At 41.1% G+C, this 22,165-nt stretch overlaps 1 pseudogene; it reads left to right on the top strand.

Annotated features, from left to right (window-relative positions):
• LOC140455675 (uncharacterized) overlaps positions 1-15,560 on the top strand; it is a 94,257-nt pseudogene extending 78,697 nt beyond the window's left edge.
• Positions 15,561-22,165: the final 6,605 nt, after the last annotated feature.

The following is a 22,165-nucleotide window of genomic DNA, read 5'->3' as shown; positions in this document are numbered from 1 at the left end:
TGCCAATGCAAATGCCACTGATGCATACAGGTACTGCACTGGCCCAAACTCAACTCCATGGGCGTTATGAATCCACTTCGAGCTCAGTTACCGCTGATGCCATCAGGTCTTGTATTCACCTCTGCCACAACTGCCATGAATTGTTGCTAGAACTTTGACAACACAGATGTCACTGGGAACCCAAACGTGCCTCTGATGCTGCCACCAGGGATCCGCAATGCTGGGCCTGCTCGTGTCTGCGCGACAGGGCTCATTCGTCACAGCCGTTGTCATTCCTGCAACCGAGCTCTTCCTGAAGAGGTAATTTTTTTTTTAAGAAAGGAAATGGAAAAAAGAGACTAAAAAAGGAACAAAATGAAGTGGACGAACCCAAGGTTCAGAAGTCCTGCTGCACCATCATCGTAGCAGAATACTGGAGAAACGAAAAACAAGAGTCCTCATTTAAGTGCCAGGAACATTTGTTGCTAATTTGCTGAACAATGAGAAATTTAGAGAAATAATCCATTTCAAGGATGTAATCTTCCCTGTGCACCATGGTTTGAATCTCTCAAATTGTGATCAGACTGTGTACACTGTAGATCTCCCACCATTGGTATCAAGGAGAAAGAAGATGTCAAGAAACCAAGATAACCTTGCATATTGGCATTGTCATGTGATTCTACCAATGCCTGTTATTCAGCTGAACCAAGGCCCCTGTCAAATTGGTTGAGAGAATAATCTATGCACACATTCTAAATTTGATTTCTGTACCTAATGACTGTTTTCTCAAGACTATGGAGTAAAAGTATAAAAGTTTGATGTTTCCAGTTTAAAATACATCTCCCTCACTGGCCAAAGGTCCTGTCTTCTGTTCAACCCCTGACCCAGTCAAGGTTGGCGATCTAAGGTGCCCCACCAGCCCAGTTCTGATCATTGGAAGAGAAAAGGCAGACCTACAGGCGATTGAAGGCCAAGGTCTAATAACGAACTCACAACATAAAGGACAGGTGGAGAAAGTATTGGAGGCCCAACAAACGGCTGACAACCCTGATGTGCAGAGTTTCTTTTACGCTGTCTCAGACCACTTGCAGCCCAAACATCAAAGACCCCACCCCACTGGTGGCCAAGAATAGAGTTACTCTTATCAAAGACAAAGATGTGGAGGTGCAAGTGTTGTACTGGGTTGGACAAAGTTAAAACTCACACAACACCAGGTTATAGCCCAATAGGTTTATTTGGAAGTACAGTCGTCCTCCGTATACTCGCAGGGGTTATGTTCCAGGACCTACCGTGGAAACCCAAAACCGCAGAAAGAAGCGGTCCCTTGTTCCGGAATGTTCCTATAACGTGTTCAGGTCATGGTAAACCGCAGGTAAATGATTCCGCAGATCTGGGGTTTGCTCTGTACTAGCTTTCGGAGCGCTAATAGCTAATGGGGCAGGATCATAAGTCACAGAATTCATAGCAAAAGATCATAGTGTCATGCAGCTGATACAATATATTGAACATACCTAGATTGCTGTTAAGTCTTTCATTTTTTAGAATGGGTTGCAGGTATCAATTCATTAATACGTAAATAGCAGAACTGCTTTCCAGTCACATTTCTGAGATAACTTAAGGTTTTATTAAAAAAAAGGTGACATCTCAGCTCAGGCAGTGCATTAAAGGTGTCAGGTTAGAGTCTGTCTGTATCCCAATTTTGAGTCAGAATTGTTCTATTTCCAAAGTAGGAATTTATAAAATGTCACATGGATTACCTGCCTAAAGATTGTGCGCTTTTTGTACTGTTGTGTAATTTTTAACAAAGACAGAGAAACCATTAAACGATGCTGGGGGGAGGACTTCAGAGATCTCCTCAATCAGGGCTCTATTGTCAATCAGAGCATCCTTGATCGTGTTTCACAGCTCAGCAACATCTCAGCCCTGCATGAAATAAAGAAAGCCATCCACTAACTTAAGAACAACAAGGCTGCTGGAGCAAATGGTATCACCGCTAAGACATTGAAGTGCAGGGCCAAATAGTTCCTGCTGCAGCTACACAACCTTGTCTGCCTTATGTTGAAAGAGGAGAGCATCCTGAGAGACATCCAAGATGCCACAGTCGTGAGTTTTTCAAAAAAAGGGAACAAGTCCAACTGTGGTAACTACAGGGGAATCTCCCTGATGTCAATCATCAAGGTTCTTCTCAAATGTCTCCTCCCTGTGGCTGAGGAACCCCTCCTGGAATCTCAGTGTGGCTTCTAGCCATTAAGGGGCACAATGGACATGATTTTTACCACACGACAGTCACGTAAGAAATTTAGAGAAAAGAACCTACCCCTGTATAATGCCTTCTTTAACCTTACATATGCCTTTGATACCGTCAACAGTGAAGCCTCTGCTTTGGCTGCACCATAAAGTTTGTGACAGTGTGCTAGCACATCCTTCAGCTGCCTGAAGGAAAGGGTGTTTGAGGATAACAACATCAGATCTGACACCAAACACATGGTATACAGAGCTTCTTTTTCTTGACCAAACCTCAATTTCTCTAGTCACCCGAACACGAACATGCTGTCTCAGGACTCTCGTTTTTTGAAGGCTTCCCGTTTTCCAGCCGTCCCTTTACATGCAAATATCTGCTCCCAATCAACTTTTGAAAGTTCTTGCCTAATACTGTCACAATGGCCTTCCTCCAATTTAAAACTTTAACTTCTAGATCTGATCTATCCTTTTCCATCACTACTTTGAAGCATAATTCTATTAGTTTTAAAGTGCTCTCCTACTGACACCTCAGTCACATGCCCTGTCTTACTTCCCAAGAGTAGGTCAAGTTTTGCATATTCTATAGTAGATACGTCCACATACTGAATCATAAAATTTTCTTATACATAATTAACAAATTTTTCTCCATCTAAACACTTAACACTGTGGTAGTCCCAATCTATGTGTGGAAAGTTAAATTCCCCTACCATAACCACACTTTTATCCTGCAGATAACTGAGATCCCCACAGCAAATTTGTTTCTCAATTTCCTGCTGACTGTTTGGGGGAGGGTGGGGGGGGGGAGGTCTGTAGTACAATCCCAATAAGGTGGTCATCCCTTTCTTGTTTCTCAGTTCCACTAAAATAACCTCCCTGGTCAAATTCCCAGGAATATCCTCCCTGTGTACAGCCTTAATGTTATTCCTTATCAAAAATGCCACTCACCCTCCTCTCTTGCCCCTCTCTTTATCCTTCCTATAGAATTTGTATCCTGGAACAATAAGCTGCCAGTCCTGTCCATCCCTGAGCCACAGGGAGAAAGTGAGGGCTGCAGATGTTAGAGATCCGAGTCAAAAAGTGTGGTGTTGGAAAAGCTTGATGAAGAGCTTATGCTCGAAACATCAGCTCTCCTGCTCTTCGATGCTGCCTGACCACGAGCCACATCTCTGTGATTGCTATGGTATCCTTGTCCCATGTTCCTAACCATGCCCTGAGTTCATCTGCCTTCCCTGTTAGGTCTCTTGCATTGAAATAATGCAGTTTAATTTATCAGCCCTACCTTGTTCTCTGCTTTGTTTCTGCCTGCCCTGACTGTTTGACTTGCTCCTTTTGGCTCAGTGGTTAGCACTGCTGCCTCACACTGCCAGGGACCCAGGTTCGATTCCTGCCTTTGGTAACTGACCGTGTGGAGTTTGCACATTCTCCCTGTGTCTGCATGGGTTTCCACCGGGTGCTCCGGTTTCCTCCCACAGTCCAAAGATGCACAGGTTAGGTGAATTGGTCATGTTAAATTGCCCATAGTCAGGGATAAATATAGGGAAGAGGAATGGGTCTGGGTGGGTTACTCTTCAGAAGGTCGGTGTGGACTTGTTGGGCCAAAGGGCCTGTTTCCATACTGTACAGAATCTAATCTAATCTAATCTTTCCCAATTGTGCCAGTCTCGGACATTTTTTTAAATAGACAAATGTGAGATCCAGAGAACTTTTCTAAGAGGATAGCTCCAAAATATTCTATGGTTTTCAGCAAACAACAATAAACTTTAATTTGCAATACTAGAACAGTAATACAATTACAATGGATGTAGGTTTGCTCATTGAGCTGGAAGTTCATTTCCAGACGTTTCATCACCCTACTTGGTAACATCTTCAGTGGGCCTCTGGGCGAAGCACTGTTTATAATTCCTGCTTTCTATTTATATGTTTGGGTTTCTTTGTGTTGGTGATGCCATTTCCTGTGGTGACATTGTTTCCTGTGGTGATGTCATTTCCTGTTCTTTTTCTCAGGGGGTGGTAGATGGGGTCTAACTCAATGTGTTTGTTGATAGCGTTCCGGTTGGAATTCCATGCTTCTAGAAATTCTTGTGCGTGTCTCTGTTTGGCTTGTTCTAGAATGGATGTGTTGTCCCAGTCGAAGTGGTGTCCTTCCTAATGAGAGAGGGTCATGTTGTTTTGTGGCTAACTGATGTTCATGTATCCTGGTGGCTAGTTTTCTGCCTGTTTGTCCAATGTAGTGTTTGATACAGTCCTTGCACAGTATTTTGTAAATTACATTAGTTTTGCTTGTTGTCTGTATAGGGTCTTTCAAGTTCATTAGCTGCTGTTTTAGTGTGTTGGTGGGTTTGTGGGCTACCATGATGCCAAGTGGTCAGAGTAGTCTGGCAGTCATTTCCAAGATATCTTTGATGTAGGGGAGAGTGGCTAGTGTTTCTGGACGGGTTTTGTCTACTTGTTTGGGTTTGTTGCTGAGAAATCTGTGGACTGTGTTTATTGCGTACCCATTCTTTTTTAATACACTGTATAGATGAATTTCCTCTGCTCTGCGTAGTTCCTCTGTGCTGGTGTGTATTGTGGCTCATTGGAATAATGTTCTGATGCAGCTTTGTTTGTGAATGTTGGGATGATTGCTTCTGTAGTTCAATATTTGGTCGGTATGTGTTGTTTTCCTGTAGATGCTGGTTTGAAGTTCCCCATTCGCTGTTCACTCTACTGTGGCAGTTTGTTGTTGTTTTCCTCCTCTTTAGTGAATTTTATGCCAGTAAGGGTATTATTGATGGTCTTGAAGTTTTCCTCTAATTTTTTAGTAATGACAAAGGTGTTTAGTTTAGTAATGACAAAGGTGTCATCCATGTAGCGGACCCAAATTTTGGGTTGGATGGTTGGCAGAGCTGTTTGTTTGAGTATCTGCATTACTGCCTCTGCTAAGAACCCTGATATCGGATAGCAGTTACAGTTATTTCCATGCCGCTATTAGACTGCTGAATGGACTCTCTAACTTCGAAAATGTTGATCTTCCTTTGCACACCTTCTGTGCAGTTGTACTGCTAGTAAAACCAAACTTTTTGCTATACTTAGGTATATATGACTACAATAAATCAGGTAAACAAACATCATGCACAGTTGCAACAAGACCTCACTGTTATTGAAACTCCAACCTCCTAGAAATAAATGCCAAGGTTCCATTTACCATCTTAATTACCTGCTGCACCTGCTAATGTTTTTGAATTGAATGCACAAGAACACCCAGATCCCTCTGTGTTGTGCTTGTTTGGAATGTCTTTCCATTTAAATAGTCTACCTTTTGATTCTTCCTGCCAAAGTGATCTCATTGTTCTACATTAAATTCCATCTGCCAGATTTTTGCTCACTGATTCAACCTGTCTGTATCCCCTTATGTCTTTGTAGCACATTCTTCTATTTACTATTGTATTGTAAGCAAATTTGGATGCATTACAGCCCTTCTCCAAATCATTAGTACAGACCTTAAATAACTGAGACTCTAAGGCTGATCCTTATGACATTGCACAAGTTATATGGGCAGATGTTTCCAGGTAAAGGGTGGCTAGAAAATGGGAAGCCTTCAGAAATGAGATAATGAGAGTCCAGAGACAGTATATTCCTGTTAGGGTGAAAGGAAAGGCTGGTATGTATAGGGAATGCTGAATGATTAAAGAAATTGAGGGTTTGGTCAAGAAAAAGAAGGAAGCATATGTCAAGTATAGACAGATAGATTTGAGTATAAAGACAGTAGGAGTATATTTAAGAGGGAATTCAGGAGGGCAAAAAGGGGACATGAGATAGCTTTGGCAAATAGTGTTAAGGAGAATCCAACAGGTTTTTACAAATACATTAAGGACAAAAGAATAATTAGGGAGTGAATAGGCCCCTCAAAGATCAGCAAGGCAGCCTTTGTGTGGAGCTGCAGGTGATAGGGCAGATACTAAATGAGTATTTTGCATCAATGTTTACTGTGGAAAAGGACACGAAGATATAGAATGTAGGGAAATAGATGGTGACATCTTGAAAAATGTCCATATTACAGAGGATGAAGTGCTGGATGTCTTGAAACGGGTAAAGGTGGATAAATCCCCAGGACCTGATCAGGTGTCCCCTAGAACTCTTGGGAAGCTAGAGAAGTGATTGCTGGGCCTCTTGCTGAGATATTTGTATCACCGATAGTCACAGGTGAGGTGCTGGAAGACTGGAGTTTGGCAAACGTGGTGCCACTGTTTAAGAAGGGTGATAAGGACAAGCCAGGGAACTATAGATCAGTGAGCTGACATCAGTGGTGGGCAAGTTGTTGGAGGGAATCCTGAGGGACAGGATGTACATGTATTTGGAAAGGCAAGGACTGATTAGGGATAGTCAACATGGGTTTGTGCGTGGGAAATCATATCTCACAAACTTGATTGAGTTTTTTGAAAAAGTAACGAAGAGGATTGATGACTGCAGAGTGGTGGACGTGATCTATATGTACTTCAACAAAGCGTTCGACAACATTCCCCATGGGAAACTGGTTAGCAAGGTTAGCTCTCATGAAATACAGGGATATCTGCTCGGCATGGACGAGTTGGACCGAAGGGTCTGCTTCCGTGCTGTACACCTCTATGACTCAATGACTCTATATGCATCAGCTGAGATTCTGACCCCATGCCCTCTCTATCACAAAGACCACCTACTTCCCCCTCTGTAACATCAAACATTTCCAACAACCACTATCTTCCCCTCTCCACCCTTCTTCCCCCCGTCGGTCCACTTGTTGCTGAAATTCTCATTCATGCTGTTGTTACTTCTAGACTCAAGTACACCATTCCAATGCTCCCCCGTACAGCTTCCCATCATTTATCAAGAACTTTCAGATAAATAGAGAGATATTTCTTATTTATGTGGAGAGTTCAAAACTGGAGTCCATCAGTATGAGATGGTAAATAATAAATCCAATTAGGAATTCAGAAGAAATGTCTTCACTAATAGAATGATAAAAATGTTGAACTTGCTTCCATGGGAAATGGTTGAGGAATAAAATTGAATGCATTTGATGGGAAATTGGGTAGGTCTATGAGGGTGAATGGAATAGAAGGATCTGCTGAGAGGGTGAGAGATGATATGGAGGGAGAAAGCTCATGTGGAACGGAAACACCAAGTGAAATCAGTTAGGCCAATAATCTATTTCTGTGCTTTAAAATCTAAACTAAAAACAAAATGTGCTGGAAATGCTGAGCTGGTCACCTGTGGAGAGATACAATTGAACCCTTCAACAGAAATGAGTTGAGATGTTGGACAGCTCTTTCTTTTATTGGAGAACACACCCCTCTGTTCTCCTCTGCACAGCCTTCCTACACTCATCAGCATGGTTCCTGAGCTGTCACCACTGAACACCCTCACCAGGAAGACTCCTCCCAGAGTTCAGATGTCCCCCTGTTTCCACAGTGTTGATTATCCTAGAGTCAATCTCTGATTCACGGTCACTCCCAGGCACAGAGTAAATGCCAGGAGCGTGTGTACAGTTGCTCCACAAGGCATTGTATTACTTTCTGAGAACAGTATCAACTCCAAAGAACAGAATCTATCCTGTAGTACTTAACAAATACAAGTCTATTCCCTGAATCACAGACTTACTCTCCAATTCCTAAATTAACTTCCTGAGTCGCAAGAGTCACTCCCCAAACGCTGACCCAACTTAGTTTCCCACACCCTTGGTTCACTCTGCTTACATCTGCACTGTCCCACATGCCAGGAGCTCCCCATTCTCATCAGCACTGAATTCTTGTCTTTCACAACCCTTCCACTCACACCAGAACCGAACATCTCTCTCTCACAGCCTCTCAACTCTCACCAGCAGTAACACCCTCTCACAAGCACCAATCTTAGGTTCCTTGGTTGAAGTTTCCCTTATTTTAGTTTTTCAGCGTTGGTCACCCAACAGACAATCTCTAAGTCACTGAGTCACCCCCCAAGTCACAATGTTTCTCTTCGTGCATAATCCCAAAGAATTTAGTCTCTCCTAATGTTACTTCCCAAGAGACATCATGTTTTCCGAGATGCACAGTTATTCCACAAACATAATCTCCCCTCCCACTGTCATCACTCATTTCCATGCCCCTCTCTGCAGTGTTTCTCCGTCTCATATCTTCCTGCCTGTGTCATTCCTCCGCCTTGAGTCACTCGCTGGTATAACCCTTTCTCCCATGCCGAGAAAGAAATAAACAACAATATTTGGCAGTGAAGGCACTGGTGTACTGGAGCACAAGTTTGAAGTACGCAAGTCGTCAGTCCAACACGGGTGTTTTGTGCAAGTTATAGTGTTTTTTTTCCCCTTTTGTGCGTATTTCCCTCATGTATTCATCTCTCCTGTGCAGGTATTCGTCCCACCACTGCATGTCATTACTGCCGAGATGCTGTAGATCTTCCTCTTCTGATTTGCTGTCATACACATTCGAAGAAATAGATCCCACGCTGTTGTCAGTTTGAAAGCCTCCAAGAATGAGGAATGCTATTCCCACATTAAACATCTGTCAAACATTTATATTGGAAACCGAATCAGCAGCTGCAACAAGTGCGATTTTATTTTCACTCAACCTTCATGAAACGCATGTTGCTCCAGAAATATTTGGATTGACTGTTAGAGACGTCAATCAGAGAGCTCACCCACTCTGCCCATTGTCTCCTCTTCCTCTTCCAGAGCTGGTTCACTTCCTATAGGGCTTGAAAACCAAGTGAGGAGATGGTGAGTGAAGGAGCAGCTTTTGTACAAATTGTGTCCCATAATATCCACTCCAATCTTCAGGCAGTCTGACTATCCTGTGGGCAGTCAGGGGTGGAAATGTCCCCGATGCTGTGTGAGAAGATCCAGCTGAGAGAGCTGTTTACTCGGTGCTTTGTGCTGAACTGTTTGACTGGAGCTGTGTGTTGGACATTGAGTGTGTTTATTGAAAACATTTCCCTTATGATTTCCAGGCTGAGTTTTGTTGATGGCTCATTCTTGAATATGAGAAGGTGATGTGTAATTATCTGGGAGGTGCAGAGTGTCTGAGGATTCTTACTTATTTCCTATTGTTCAGTTGTCTACGTGTGTGTTGGAAACTGATTATTATCCTGTGGACTTTAATTTTTAAAGTTCCTCTGAGGGAATGTTCCCTTTTTGGAAAGATTGAAGGAGTGTTGTCTGTTCAAAGCAGGAGGTACATAAAATCGTAGAATCCCTATAGTGTGAAAACAGGTCCTTCAGCCCAACAAGTCCAAACCAACCCTCCAAAGAGTAACCTACCCAGACCCATTCACCTATATTTACCCCTGACTAATGCATCTAAACTACACATCCCTGACCACTATAGGCAATTTAAATTGTCCAGTTCACTTAACCCGCACATCTTTGGATTGTGGGAGAATACCACAGCACCCAGAGGAAACCCACATAGACATAGGAAGAATGTGCAAACTCCATACAGACAGTTACACAAGGTTGGAATTGAACCCAGGTCCCTGGTACTGTAAGGCAGCAGTGCTAGCCACCATTGCCACCCAGACTAAATGGAGTAAGCTGTTCAGTGCTTTGAGTGTGTTCTATTATTCAGCAAGATCACAATGCACCTAATTTCATATTCCTGCACTTTTCGAAAAGCCTGGGCTTGGATTTGATAGTTTTGCCTAGTGCTGTGGCTGACAGCTAAATTTGCAGACTGAGTGAGTGCAAGTGTATCAAATTTCCCAGGATAAACCAGAACCTTTTAATCAGCTATACTGAAGCAAACTTTTCCCCAGCTTCTTGCACTTGTTGTCCAGTGTGCTTTCCTCAAATAATTTTGAAAAACAAGGGGAGAAATTTCAAAGTTCCACTGAATTAATATTCCTGCTGCTGGAAAAAGAAAGGACTTGTATCTGATCCGCCTACACGAGGGAATAGCAGACTGGCACTCACTGTGGAACAGTCTCTGAATGAACAGTAAGCTTCTTCAACAAAGGAGAAGAGGGAGGTGGTGGAACTCATGTTTCCTTTTCCTATTTTGCAGAAGGATTGCATTGTACACCAGAGAATACAGAGAGGATAGACACTGCAGGTAGATCCTGATCATCATCCAAGAACAACTGCACAACCGTGGGAACACATTCCAGTCCCCTTCCAGCATTCTCAACCCAGAGAAATTGGGATTTGGTTGGGTCACTGCAGGTTTGACATATCATCAGATCTGAACTGGTCAGTGGTATGGAGCATTCCATTGGAACCAACCTTTTCAAGGGTTTGGCTGTGAGTGATCAGTCAGGCTGAGACTGGGAAAAGTGAGAGTGGCTCCAAGTGTAGTAAGAACTCCAAACATTCATCAAGCCTCATGAACCCCTGATTCATTCCTGAAGATGAGAGGCTGTTCATGTGAGGTAGTCTCTACAGGCTCATAAGACCTTATAATATACAAATTGCAGTTAACAAAAGGCCAGTTCAATGGAAGATAAACCATTCAAGTGTGAGGTGTGCAACAAATCATTCTCATGCTCATCTCACTTTCTCGTACACCAACGCACCCACACAGGTGAGAAACCATTTACCTGTGATGTTTGTGACAAATCATTCTCGCAGTCAGTGACCCTCCGTGTTCACCAACGTATTCACACAGGGGAGAAGCCATTTAGATGTGAAGTGTGCGACAAAGCCTTCACACAGTTATCGAGCCTCCTGGTCCATCAGACCATCCACACGGGGGAGAAACCCTTCAAATGTGAAGTTTGTGAGAAGGCCTTTCCAACATCTACAAGGCTCCTGGAACATCAGAGCATCCATACCGGGGAGAAACCCTTCAGGTGTCAGGTGTGCAACAAATCATTCTCACGCTCCTCTCACTTCCGGACACATCAGCGCATTCACACTGGGGTGAAACCATTCAAGTGTGAGGTCTGCAAGAAATCATTCTCTCAGTCATCAACTCTACGTGAACACCAACGTCTTCACACTGGGGAGAAGCCATTCAAATGTGAGGTGTGTAATAAGGGATTTGCGCAATTGCCAGGTCTGGTGAGTCACCGCCGCGTTCACACAGGCGAGAAGAAAATATTCACATGTGAGGTGTGTAATAAGGAGTTTGAACAGTTATGGGGCATGTTGGATCACCGTCGTATTCACACAGTCAATAATGCTCCTTAGAAACCGATACATCCACATTGAGGAGAAGCTGTGAGGTCTGTGTTGAAGGCTTCACAAGAAAGACCCCCTTTCTGATACACTATCTGTTTTATGCAGATGAGAAACCATTGAATTGGGAGATGTGTGACTGAGTCTTCACTCTTTGCAACACTCATGAATCACCAATGCATTCATACAGACGAGAAGCTGTTTTAGTGTGAATTTGTTAACAAAAGCTTTGCACAATCTCATCAGGCCTGCTGTATCTTTGGCATACTCACACTGAAGAGAAATTAGATAGTGTGTGACAAATCCTCAACAAGCTCATTGAAGCTTCCTGTCTGAGAAAATTGCTACAAAGAGAAACCATCCAAGTCTGAGATTTAAGATAAAGTTCTCCTGAAGTATTCAACTCTCATAAGATATGAGAGGATCCCCGTATGAGAAAAAGCATTCATGAGACAAGGTATTCACAAAATCTGTGTACATCCTGGTCCACGAATGCACTCACATGGGGAGAAACCCGTTTGGTGTGGGAGCTCCATCATAAAGCCTTCACACAGTTGTTAGACCTACTGGAACAGTGAACAGACACAGGAGTCTTTTCTACCATGATGTGTATCAGGATTGTTTCCCCTCCTTCTCCTGCAGAACAATAAAGAAGCATGCCAGCATCTCAGGCAAAGTAGTCTGAATAATTGAGGCCACGTGCTCAAACATTCTTTGGCTCTGCCATTGATGTACAACCACAGTGTGTACCATCTACAAGATGCATATAGAAGTTCACCAAGGTTCCTTAGCATCTTTCATACCCATAGTTACTACCATCTGGAAACATATGGGAACACTACTACCTGCAGTTTCCCCTGTGAGTTATGGGAAGGCATTAGCACAGTTGTAATGTCACTGGACTAGTGATCCAGTACCTCAGGCTTATGTTCTGGGACCTCAGTTTGAATCCCAACATGGTAGATGGTGAAATTTGAATTCAATAAAAATATGGAATTAAAAATAGAATGATTGTTGTAAAAACGCAACTGGTTTACTAATTTCATTGAGGGAAGCAAACTACCATCCTAGTCTTGCATTCAAATGATTGACGTACAACCGCACAGTAGCTGATTCTTAACTGTCTTCTGTGCAATCAGATATAAGCAATAAATGAGCTAGTGACACTTTCCATCAAAGAATAAAAATAAACTCTCTAGAGCCACTCACCATCTTGACTTGGAAATATATCACTGGGTCAAAATCCTGCATTTCCCCCATGAATGGCATTGTGGGGATACATTCACCATCTGCACCGCATTGGTTCACGAAAGCAGCTCACCACCACTTTCTCAGTTTATGATAGGTAATAGATGCTTGTTCAGCCAGTGAATGAATTAAAAAAAAACCCTTCTTATTAGAGTTAGTTTCTGTTATTTTATGACTTCTTGCGAAGATACAAGGAAATTTTATGGTACATCCTTGCCTATTGATATAGAATAGGGAATGTATACCATCATAATCCTCAGTGTCTTCGTTTTGTTTAATTGGTGAGAGTTTCTCTTTAAGTCAAATGGTCGTTCTGCTATAACGTATGTTTTGTTAACACAAATTTGCTATAACATGATTGACAAATTGGAAAGGAGAAAGTGAGGACTACAGATGCAGATTAGCACCGCCTTCTTGACCTGCAATCATCTTCCCGACCTCTCCACCCCCACCACCTCTCCGGCCTATCACCCTCACCTTAACCTCCTTCCACCTATCGTATTCCCGACGCCCCTCCCCCAAGTCCCTCCTCCCTACCTTTTATCTTAGCCTGCTTGGCACACCCTCCTCATTCCTGAAGAAGGGCTTATGCCCGAAACGTCGATTCTCCTGTTCCTTCTGCTGCCTGACCTGCTGCGCTTTTCCAGGAACACATTTTTAAGCTCTGACAAATTGGAAACACTGTTTCTAAAACATGAAGTTTTTAAGTACTATTGGTTATAACGCGATTCCAATAATTTAAATGGTGATGCAATTGCTTGATTTTTCTCTAAATATTGGTTTGCATGAGAGCGGTACTACTGTATTATAGCAGAACTAACTGTACCAATGACTAGTTTTATAGACCATATGTTAGGTCATGTTTTTCTCTCTCTATGGGTGCTTGGAGTGTGTTATTTGACCTTGAAAGCAAAGTTGCTTGTAAACTTAAACTTATATAAAATTAATACAGAAGACCACCAAGTACTAATACAAAGAAATTACAAAGTAGGTAGCAGTTAAAAAATAGTGCATGTATAAAATATGTGCCTAATGGGCAGTCTATAAAGATGGAGTAATGAGATATTCTTATACATTCAGTCTATCAGTCTAGAGGTATAAACATCTTAAAAGGATTATACAGTTACAAACTTAAATACATATTGTTACAAAAGTTAACTAAGAATTCATTTAGCCAATTCTAATTGTTTCTATTCTGAAACATTGCGATTTAAAACCAAGCTAGTAAAGAATAGAGTTGTACTTCCCTTGTAACAAATCCCTTCTCGATTTGTCTGCGAATTCCTCTATTCATAACACCGGGTTGTAGATAAGTATTATAATGACAAGAGTCTATATAAGCTTTACCATTAACTTTGAAGGTTGCAAATTCTCACAATGTGGCTCTGTAACATGGAAATAAGTTAAAACAGAAAACTGTTGGCATTTGAGCTGTATTTAATTCATTAGTGTGTTACTTATATTCTGTCCTATATTTAAAACCCTATGGTGCATCTCCCTGTCTATTGAAGCTCAGTAGATTTGTATTAAAGAACCAAAGTTTACGTAAGTTATTGTTGAGCACAACAGTGTGTGTACTTTGATAAAATCTAAACTAATCATGAACCATGAATTTCCCTGCATTATGGCTAAGAAAGCAATCAGATACTCAGTAGTTCAGCCACTGATTTTCCAGCACAAGCACCAGCAGGTGGGGGAGCCATTAGTAATGGAGGCACTTCAGTCATCCTGTGAAACTCTGGTCTGTGGAGGAGGAGAATCAGCCAGGAATCCCCTTCCTCATCAATGAGACCAGCTGGGAAGTCAGGGGAAGGGTGGGATGTATCTCCACTTTGACAGTCTCCATTACCTCACAACATTCACTGACTGGCTCTCCACATGCTGAAAGGCCACACAAACAGAGCACTAGAGGCCAGTCAACGTCCATATTCTGTCTCCAGATCAGTACCTTGAGAATTGTAGGAATTGTGAGAGGACAACAGCTTGGATTTCTGGAGTGCCTTAATGTAGTAAAACATTTCAAAGTGTTTCATTGTGATGTGACCAGACAAATGTTAACACTGAGATAGACAAGGAGAATTTAGGAGGGATGAACAAATAAAGGAGAAAGTGAGGACTGCACATGCTGGAGAGTCAGGGTTAGAAAGTGTGGCACTGGAAAAACACAGCAGGTCAGGCAGCATCCAAAGAACTGGAGAGTCGACGTTTCTCTCATAAATCCTTCTTTAAGAATTCCTGCTCGACTCTCTTGCTTCTTGGATGCTGCCTGATCTGCAATACTTTTCCAGTGCCACACTCTTCGACAATGAACAAATATAGACAAAGAAGTGAGATTTAAGGGGAATCCTAAGGTGAAGAAATAAAGATGCAGAAAGGTTTACAGAATTCTAACACTGTTTAGATCCAAGAGGTATTTGCCACTAGTACTTTTAACACAGGAGTGCTATTTGGAAGAGATTTGTGAGACTTGTGTTAAAGATTTTATTGGTGTCTGACCCTCATAAGTCATCAGTGGATTCTTTCAAGTATGAGATATGAAACTGAGTCTTCACACACCTTGGACCATTTTTCAGCCTTCTATCCACAACACATTCTTTATTTTTCAAATAATCAATCATTTGAAAAAACTTCCCCCATTTCTCTTGCTTCTTTTACCAATCACCTTAAGTCTGTGCCCTGTGGTTCTCCTATTTGGGAGGACTACTATCTTGAGTACGTTGAGAAAATGGGGTGAGTTTCTACAGACCTGAGCTCCCTAAGTTCATCATTGATTGATGTAATAATGTTGTGTGATATATTCACCATACACTATTTCAAGATTAATTTCATGTTCTGGGAAAGATCTTGAGTCATTTTCAAATGCTTTGTTATTTTGGTTGATTCAAAATTAGGTATACGTTCAGCGTTTTTTTGCCTGTTATATCAATCATCTGTACACATTTATAACTCACAATAAATTCATTTTTAACTTTAATCCAAACTGACTGATTTGTCAGCATGATGTGTTCTTATTCGCTGAAACACTCAGGAGCCAACAGTAAGAATCCTGTAAAAACCAAAAGAGCTGCCAATGCTGCAAATAAGAATCCTGTGTACGGCATATTCGTCAATGTCACTGTTGATTATGTTACTTTCTCCATCAATGGGTTTATACTTTCCATTTGTTATGTTGGATGTAATTTCCCTAAGGAAGAAAAGAGTGACTTGTATTTATGTATTGACTTTCCCAATCTTAAAAGCACAGTAGAGCTCATAAAGTCCACTTTGAATTGTAGTCTGGTGAATCTCTGATTTCTTAGGTCTTCTGTTCCCACAAACAGCAAATTGTGAGCTTTAATGCTTGGGACTGAGACTTGAGAACCTTTTGACTTGGAAGTGAGAGTACTAACTAAGTCACAGTTGGCATGTAAGAAGATGGTTGTAATTGTTGGAGGTCAGCTACATCAACTCCAGGACATTTCTGTGGGAATTCCTTGAGGCAGTGTCCTAGGCCCAAGCGTATTCGTCAATGAGCTTTCCTCCATCATAAAGTCAGTTTCGGAGATTTGTACTGATGATGCTTACACAATGTTCAGCACCACTTTGCAACTTCTCAACGTAATGATAGTAATATATGTCTAAGTGCAGCAAAACCTGGACAATACCCAGGCTTTGACTGAAAAGTGCCAAGTAACATTTGTCCCACACAAATGCCTGGCAATGACTGTCTGACATAAGAGACAATCTAACCATCACTTTTTGATATTCAATATTGTCGTCATTATTGAATTTCCACAATAGCATCTTGGGGTTACTGTTGACCCAAAACTGAAGTGGACTAGCCATTTAAGTACTGTGGTTACTAGAGCAGGTCAGAAGCTTGAAGACAGATTGGTGAGAGTGAGGCCAACTAAGGTTTCTTCCTCTTGTTAGTTCCCTTGCTGCTTGCCACAAATCCAATCTAGCAATAACATCTTTTAGGATTTGGCCAACTCGGTCAGTCATGGTGCTATACAGTACTCTTGAGAACGGTTCAGAGCACTCAGAATAAGTATATTCCTGCTATAAAGAAAAAGGAAGGATCTATAATCTGTGGTTAACTCAAGAAGTTAGGGAAAACCTGAAACTTAAGGAAAAGACGTATAACTGTCGAAAGATGACTGGCAGATCAGAAGATTGGTTAAACTATAAGAGCAGAGAACAAAAAATAATCAGGAAGAAGAACTTAGAGTTTGAGAGGAAGTGAGTTCAAATGTAAAAATGGATAGTGAGCATTTCTACAGGTATTTTTAAAAGAAACAACTAAGTAAAATGAGTGTTAGAGAGTGTGAGAATAAGGAGTTAATAGCAGATAGTAAGGAAATGGTGAATGAAATGAACAAATATTTTGCTTCTCCACTATAGAGAATACAATAAACATTCCAGTAATAGCTGTGAATCAGAAAATGGAAGGGAGAGAGAAACTTAGCAAAATTACAATCATGAGATAAGCACAATTAAGCAAATTGATGGAGCAGTGTTCAGATGAGTCTCTGGCTTGAGATCAACTTCACTCTAGAGTCTTAAAAGAAGTTGCTGGAGAAGCAGTAGATGCATTGTTGTTAATTTTTCAAAATTCCTTAATTCAGGAAAGATTCCATCAGACTGGAAAATAGTGAATACAACTTCAAGAAGGGAGGGAGACAGGAAACAGAAAACTATAACCAATTAGCTTGACATAGAATCATAGACTCTTTGTCATGGGAATGTGTTACAGCTATGCACTCAGAAAAGCTCAAGATATTTGGGAGGATTCAGCAGGGTGTTGTCTATAGGAAGTTATGTTTAACTAATTTGTTGGAGTTCCTTGAAGAGATAACATGTACTGTGGATAAACAAGTATCCATTGCTGTTTGGCACTTGAAATTCCAAAAGGCATTTTTATAAGGTGCAATAGCAAATGTTATTGCAGAAAATAAAGTCTATAATGTAGGCAGTAACTTATCTGCTTGAATAAAATATAGCTGGCTGGCAGAAAACAGGGATTGTGCATAAATGGCTCTTTGGTTGATAGAATTCCATGTGGGTCTGTGCTGAGCCCTCAACCATTTAGATGATAAGGAATAAACCATTATTGATTTAGATGATGGGAGCAAAGGTGTGGGAGCTAAATTCACAGATGACACCAAGATAGATCATCCTGATGAAGGGATTTTGCCCGAAACGTTGATTTTCCTGCTCCTTGGATGCTGTCTGAACTGCTGTGCTTTTCCAGCACCACTCTAATCCAGAACCAAGATAGATCAGAAAGTACATTGTGAAGAAGGCATAAGGCATCATTTGTAAATAAACATTTTGAGGGCAGTCACCATTTTACACACTACAGCAACATAGTTTAGTTTTCAAATTACTCCACACATTTCTGGAGTTTCCTGAAGCTTGGATATTAGATGAGGTTTTTAATTTGTCATTGGCCCATCTGATTAATGCCTCACCTATTGCAGCTGCTGTCTCAGTTCCCTGATAAATGACTTGATCTGTCACAGCAAATTTCTTGAGATTTCTACTGAAGGAATAGCATTTTCATCCTCAGAGGCTTTCAAACTGATAACATCGGTGTGGAATGTGAATCCTTGGATGTGTTTTAAAAAAGAAGCCTCACAACATTCAAGGTCGTGAAGGTCGTGCTACACTCAGTACAAGTTCCGAAACATAAGATGCATCTGTTGCGCAACTCTGAACACGACACTTACATGGAATAGAAAACATTGAGTGTGAGGTATAGGACTGAAGTTTTGCAGAGTCATCAATACTTAAGTATTGCCAACTCATTCACACAGGGCAGAAGCTATAAAGTGTGTAACAAGGGCTTTGCACAATCACCAGTCCTGGTGAAGTTCGGGCATATTCACAAAGGAGAGAGACTGTTCACTGTGAGGTGTGCAAAGAATGATCTTCAGTGTCATTGAACCTCCATACACAGTCACTGGGAGAATCTGTCCAAGTTTGAAGGAGATTTGAAGGAAAACCTCTATGAATTCTTGATACACCAGAAGATCATACAGGAGATAAGTCTTTCATGTGTTAGCTGTGTGAAAATCATTTTGCCTGCTCCTCCTTTGTTGATACACTAGAGAATTTACACAGGGAGAAACTTTATAAATGAATGGTGTGTACCAAACCTTCTTGAACTTGGGGGGAGGGGGGTCTCTGCGTTCAACAATGAATGCACGCTGGAGAGAAACTGTTCAAGTGTGAGGTATGTAAAGGGATTTGCACTGTCATCAACTCTAGCCATGTTTTCAATGATTAATTGAGTTGATTGAATAATTAGAGACTGCTATGAATCCCCAATGGGGGACTGTCTACACAGGACTCCTCCCACTTTCCATTGTGAATCTTGGTGGAGGGTGTTGCATGCAGCTATCTATGTAACCACAGATTTAGATGATTCATGGTCTCCCAGCCCAACTGTTCATTTTCCAGTGCTGCAGAGTACATGGATCATGTATATGATAGTGAGGTGTGCAAACAGTATTGCTTATGGGTGATTGACCCCTTTTTAGTTATTTGAAAAATCTTTTGTTGTGCTTTTGGTTATACTTCAGCTCCACAATCCTGATCATTGGTCATCCATTGCGGACGGAGGCAGGCAAATCAGAGGATTTCCTTGTGGGTTTGCCCCGGGCCTGGTCAAGTTATCTATTAATAGGTACAGGCAATGCCTGTGGAGGATTCATAGCTACTGACATTCTGCCCCTAAACACACTAACATTTAGGCCCAGGTTTACTTGGAGAGGGAGCATGCCGTGTCCGACAATACTTTCGATGCTCTTAATATCTGGAATGCTCTGGAGTGGGTGCAGTGCTTTATCTCTCCTTCCAACTCTGTTTTAATTTAACCCCCTCCTCCTCTTCCTAATATTTTGTGGTTTGTTTTGCAGGCTTTGCACGTAAATTAGTTAATTGGAAACATGGGTGATTGACTGATGGTGGTAAACAGATGGAAAAATATTGTGGACGATTTAGTGATGAGAGAAAAAAGCATTCAGTTGTGTGTAAGAGCACTTTTGGATAAAAAACAGGAAAAAATATCAAGAAATTAAGAGAAAAGGATTCTTTAGTGCGAGATTGCAGTACAAGGGGTAGGGTATTACAATTAGAGCGAGGTTGTTCAGGATGAAATCTGGAACACTGGTCCCACAAAAATAGGTTGAAGCTGGAGGTCAATCAAAAATTTCAAAACTGAGATTGATAGGTTTATTGTTGGGCAAAGGGATTAAGGATTACAATTGGATAGAATTAAGATACTGATCAGCCATGATTTAATTCAAGGTGTAATAGGCTCTAGGGATTACTCTATTCCTATGTTCCTTAAACAATTGGTCAGCAATGTTATCTTCAACATCCAGGTGAGTTCCTGATGTGGGCTGAGGTTCTTTCTCAATCAATGGGATTCCTTACTGAAGAAAATATCAACTGACAAAAATTCCAGGCCCCCAAATATATTGCCAATTAAGTGCTTTTTGTATTTGTCACTTTTGTTATGTAAGAGACATGGCAGCCAATTGGTGCACAGCAAGCTCCCATAAGAAATATGATTATGACCTGATAATCTGTTTTGTAACAATTGTTGTGGGATCCGTATTAACTAGGATATTAAGAATAACTCCCCTGCTCTACTGCTTTCATTGGAGAAGGTAGATGGGGCTTTGGATTAACTCATCTGAAAAATGGAATATTTGACAGTGCAGTATTTCCTTAGCATTGCGCTCAGTCTTAGTTCTCAGGTTTTTGGAGAGACTCGAACTTCTAACTCAGAGACATGAATGTTTAGTCAATCAGGACTGACTACTTACTATCTTTGTAATCAATTCAAAGGAGTCAAGTCTGAAGGCTTGTGTCCAGAATTCCTCCCCACATAAACTGACAGCCTGGAAGTTTGATTTGATTTAAAGTGGTAACTAGTTGGAGCTGCAGGTATCCCTTTGTGTCTGGGTTCCTGAAGGTGTGAAACGTAAAGTTCCTGATGTCAGCTGGAATGGACATCTTAAGGGATTGTCTTCAATCAGCACTGCTGGTGGACCATTCTGCTTTCATTCACTCAGGAAAGCTCTATTGTTTAGACACAGTTCTAAAAATGTGTCAGAAACTCCAGGAAAAACCCACTGTTTATGGAGCTTGTTTTCAAATCTCATCATGGCCTTGCCTCTCTCTATTACTGTAATCTCTTCCACCTCTCAATACTGCACTGTGTATCAAGCTGGAGTAGGACCTAAACCCACAACCTTCTGACTTAGAGAAAAGGTTGTGGGCTCCAGCACAATTCTAGGTGAATGACTGCATGATTATTAATTAAAGTTGTCATCATGTTCACACAAAGAATTACTCAGACTCTGGGCACCTCACGCCTGACCAGTTTGTTGAAAAACAGTATGATGCAAAATGAAAAAGTTTACCAAAATGGTTCCCCAGATAAGAAACTTAAGCTTTGAGGATAGATCAAAGAAGTTGGGACTGTTTTCCTTGATGGAGAGAAGGTTAGGAAGAGATTTGATAGAAGTTTTCAAGATCATTAGGGGGGTCTGGACTGATAGGGAAAAGCTGTTCCCATTCATAAAAAAAAATTCAAGACCAAGTTGGCATTCACTTCAAGTGACTTGCAAAAGAATTAAGTACAATGTGGAGAAAATAAATTCACACAGCAAGCATTTGAGGTCTGAAATATACTGCCTGGAAGTGTGGTGGAGGCATATTCATTTGAGGCATTGATGAGGCCATTACATCATTATTTGTATAGGTTTACAGGAATAAAAGCAGTATAAGGGTACTAAATCATAATGATTATTCAGAGCGAATGCAGGCACAATGGGCTGACTGTGAATTTTAGGAATATCTACCTTCCAGGCTCTGGTCTTACTATGGATTTATAACAGTGCAAAACAATCATGTAGTTAATCAAACTTCCTTATTGAGTATACATACACATATTTGCATATGGAGCTATTACAAGTAACTCACGAGACTGACATTTGGTTTTCTTGTGTGGTAAGGGTCCATCCTTTGTCAAAATGCTGAATGAGATCTTTTTACAATCTCAGTGATTAACCAGGCCACATTCCTCGATGATCACGCTGACCCTCTCAAGGTTCAATGTTTAAATGTATGAATTATGTCACTCAGAGCGATGCTCACATCCCCTTAGGATATTGGATATAGGTGACAAATATATTTATCCAATCCGCTCTCATTTTGCAGACAGTTGATAACATCTTTTTCCCTTCTCAGCTTGTCCTTTCTGTCATATTAAATCAGTGTTCTCAGGTTCAGTTAGAAAAAAACAATTTCTGCACTTATTATCCAAGGCCTTCTTAAGGTAAAAGTCACAGTAAGCATTTTGTTAGGTCCAGTCAGAAAACTAACAAGATCTTGCAGACATTTAATGCAGTAATACACATCTTTTTGACCCTAGTCCACTAAGTAGTGGTCACATTGTAGATTTTTCCACTCACTGCTGTTTTCATCTCTTCAACCAGCATTTTGACCATTTCTACACACGGGATTTTTAAGAGCCATTTAAAGTTGCATGTTCATATACAAAAGCCATGACAAAACATAAAT

This window comes from Chiloscyllium punctatum, chromosome 30 (genome assembly GCF_047496795.1).
Source record: "Chiloscyllium punctatum isolate Juve2018m chromosome 30, sChiPun1.3, whole genome shotgun sequence".
NCBI lineage: Eukaryota > Metazoa > Chordata > Chondrichthyes > Orectolobiformes > Hemiscylliidae > Chiloscyllium > Chiloscyllium punctatum.
Note: the sequence above shows the minus strand (reverse complement) of the source record. Positions and strands in the feature narration are given on the sequence as shown.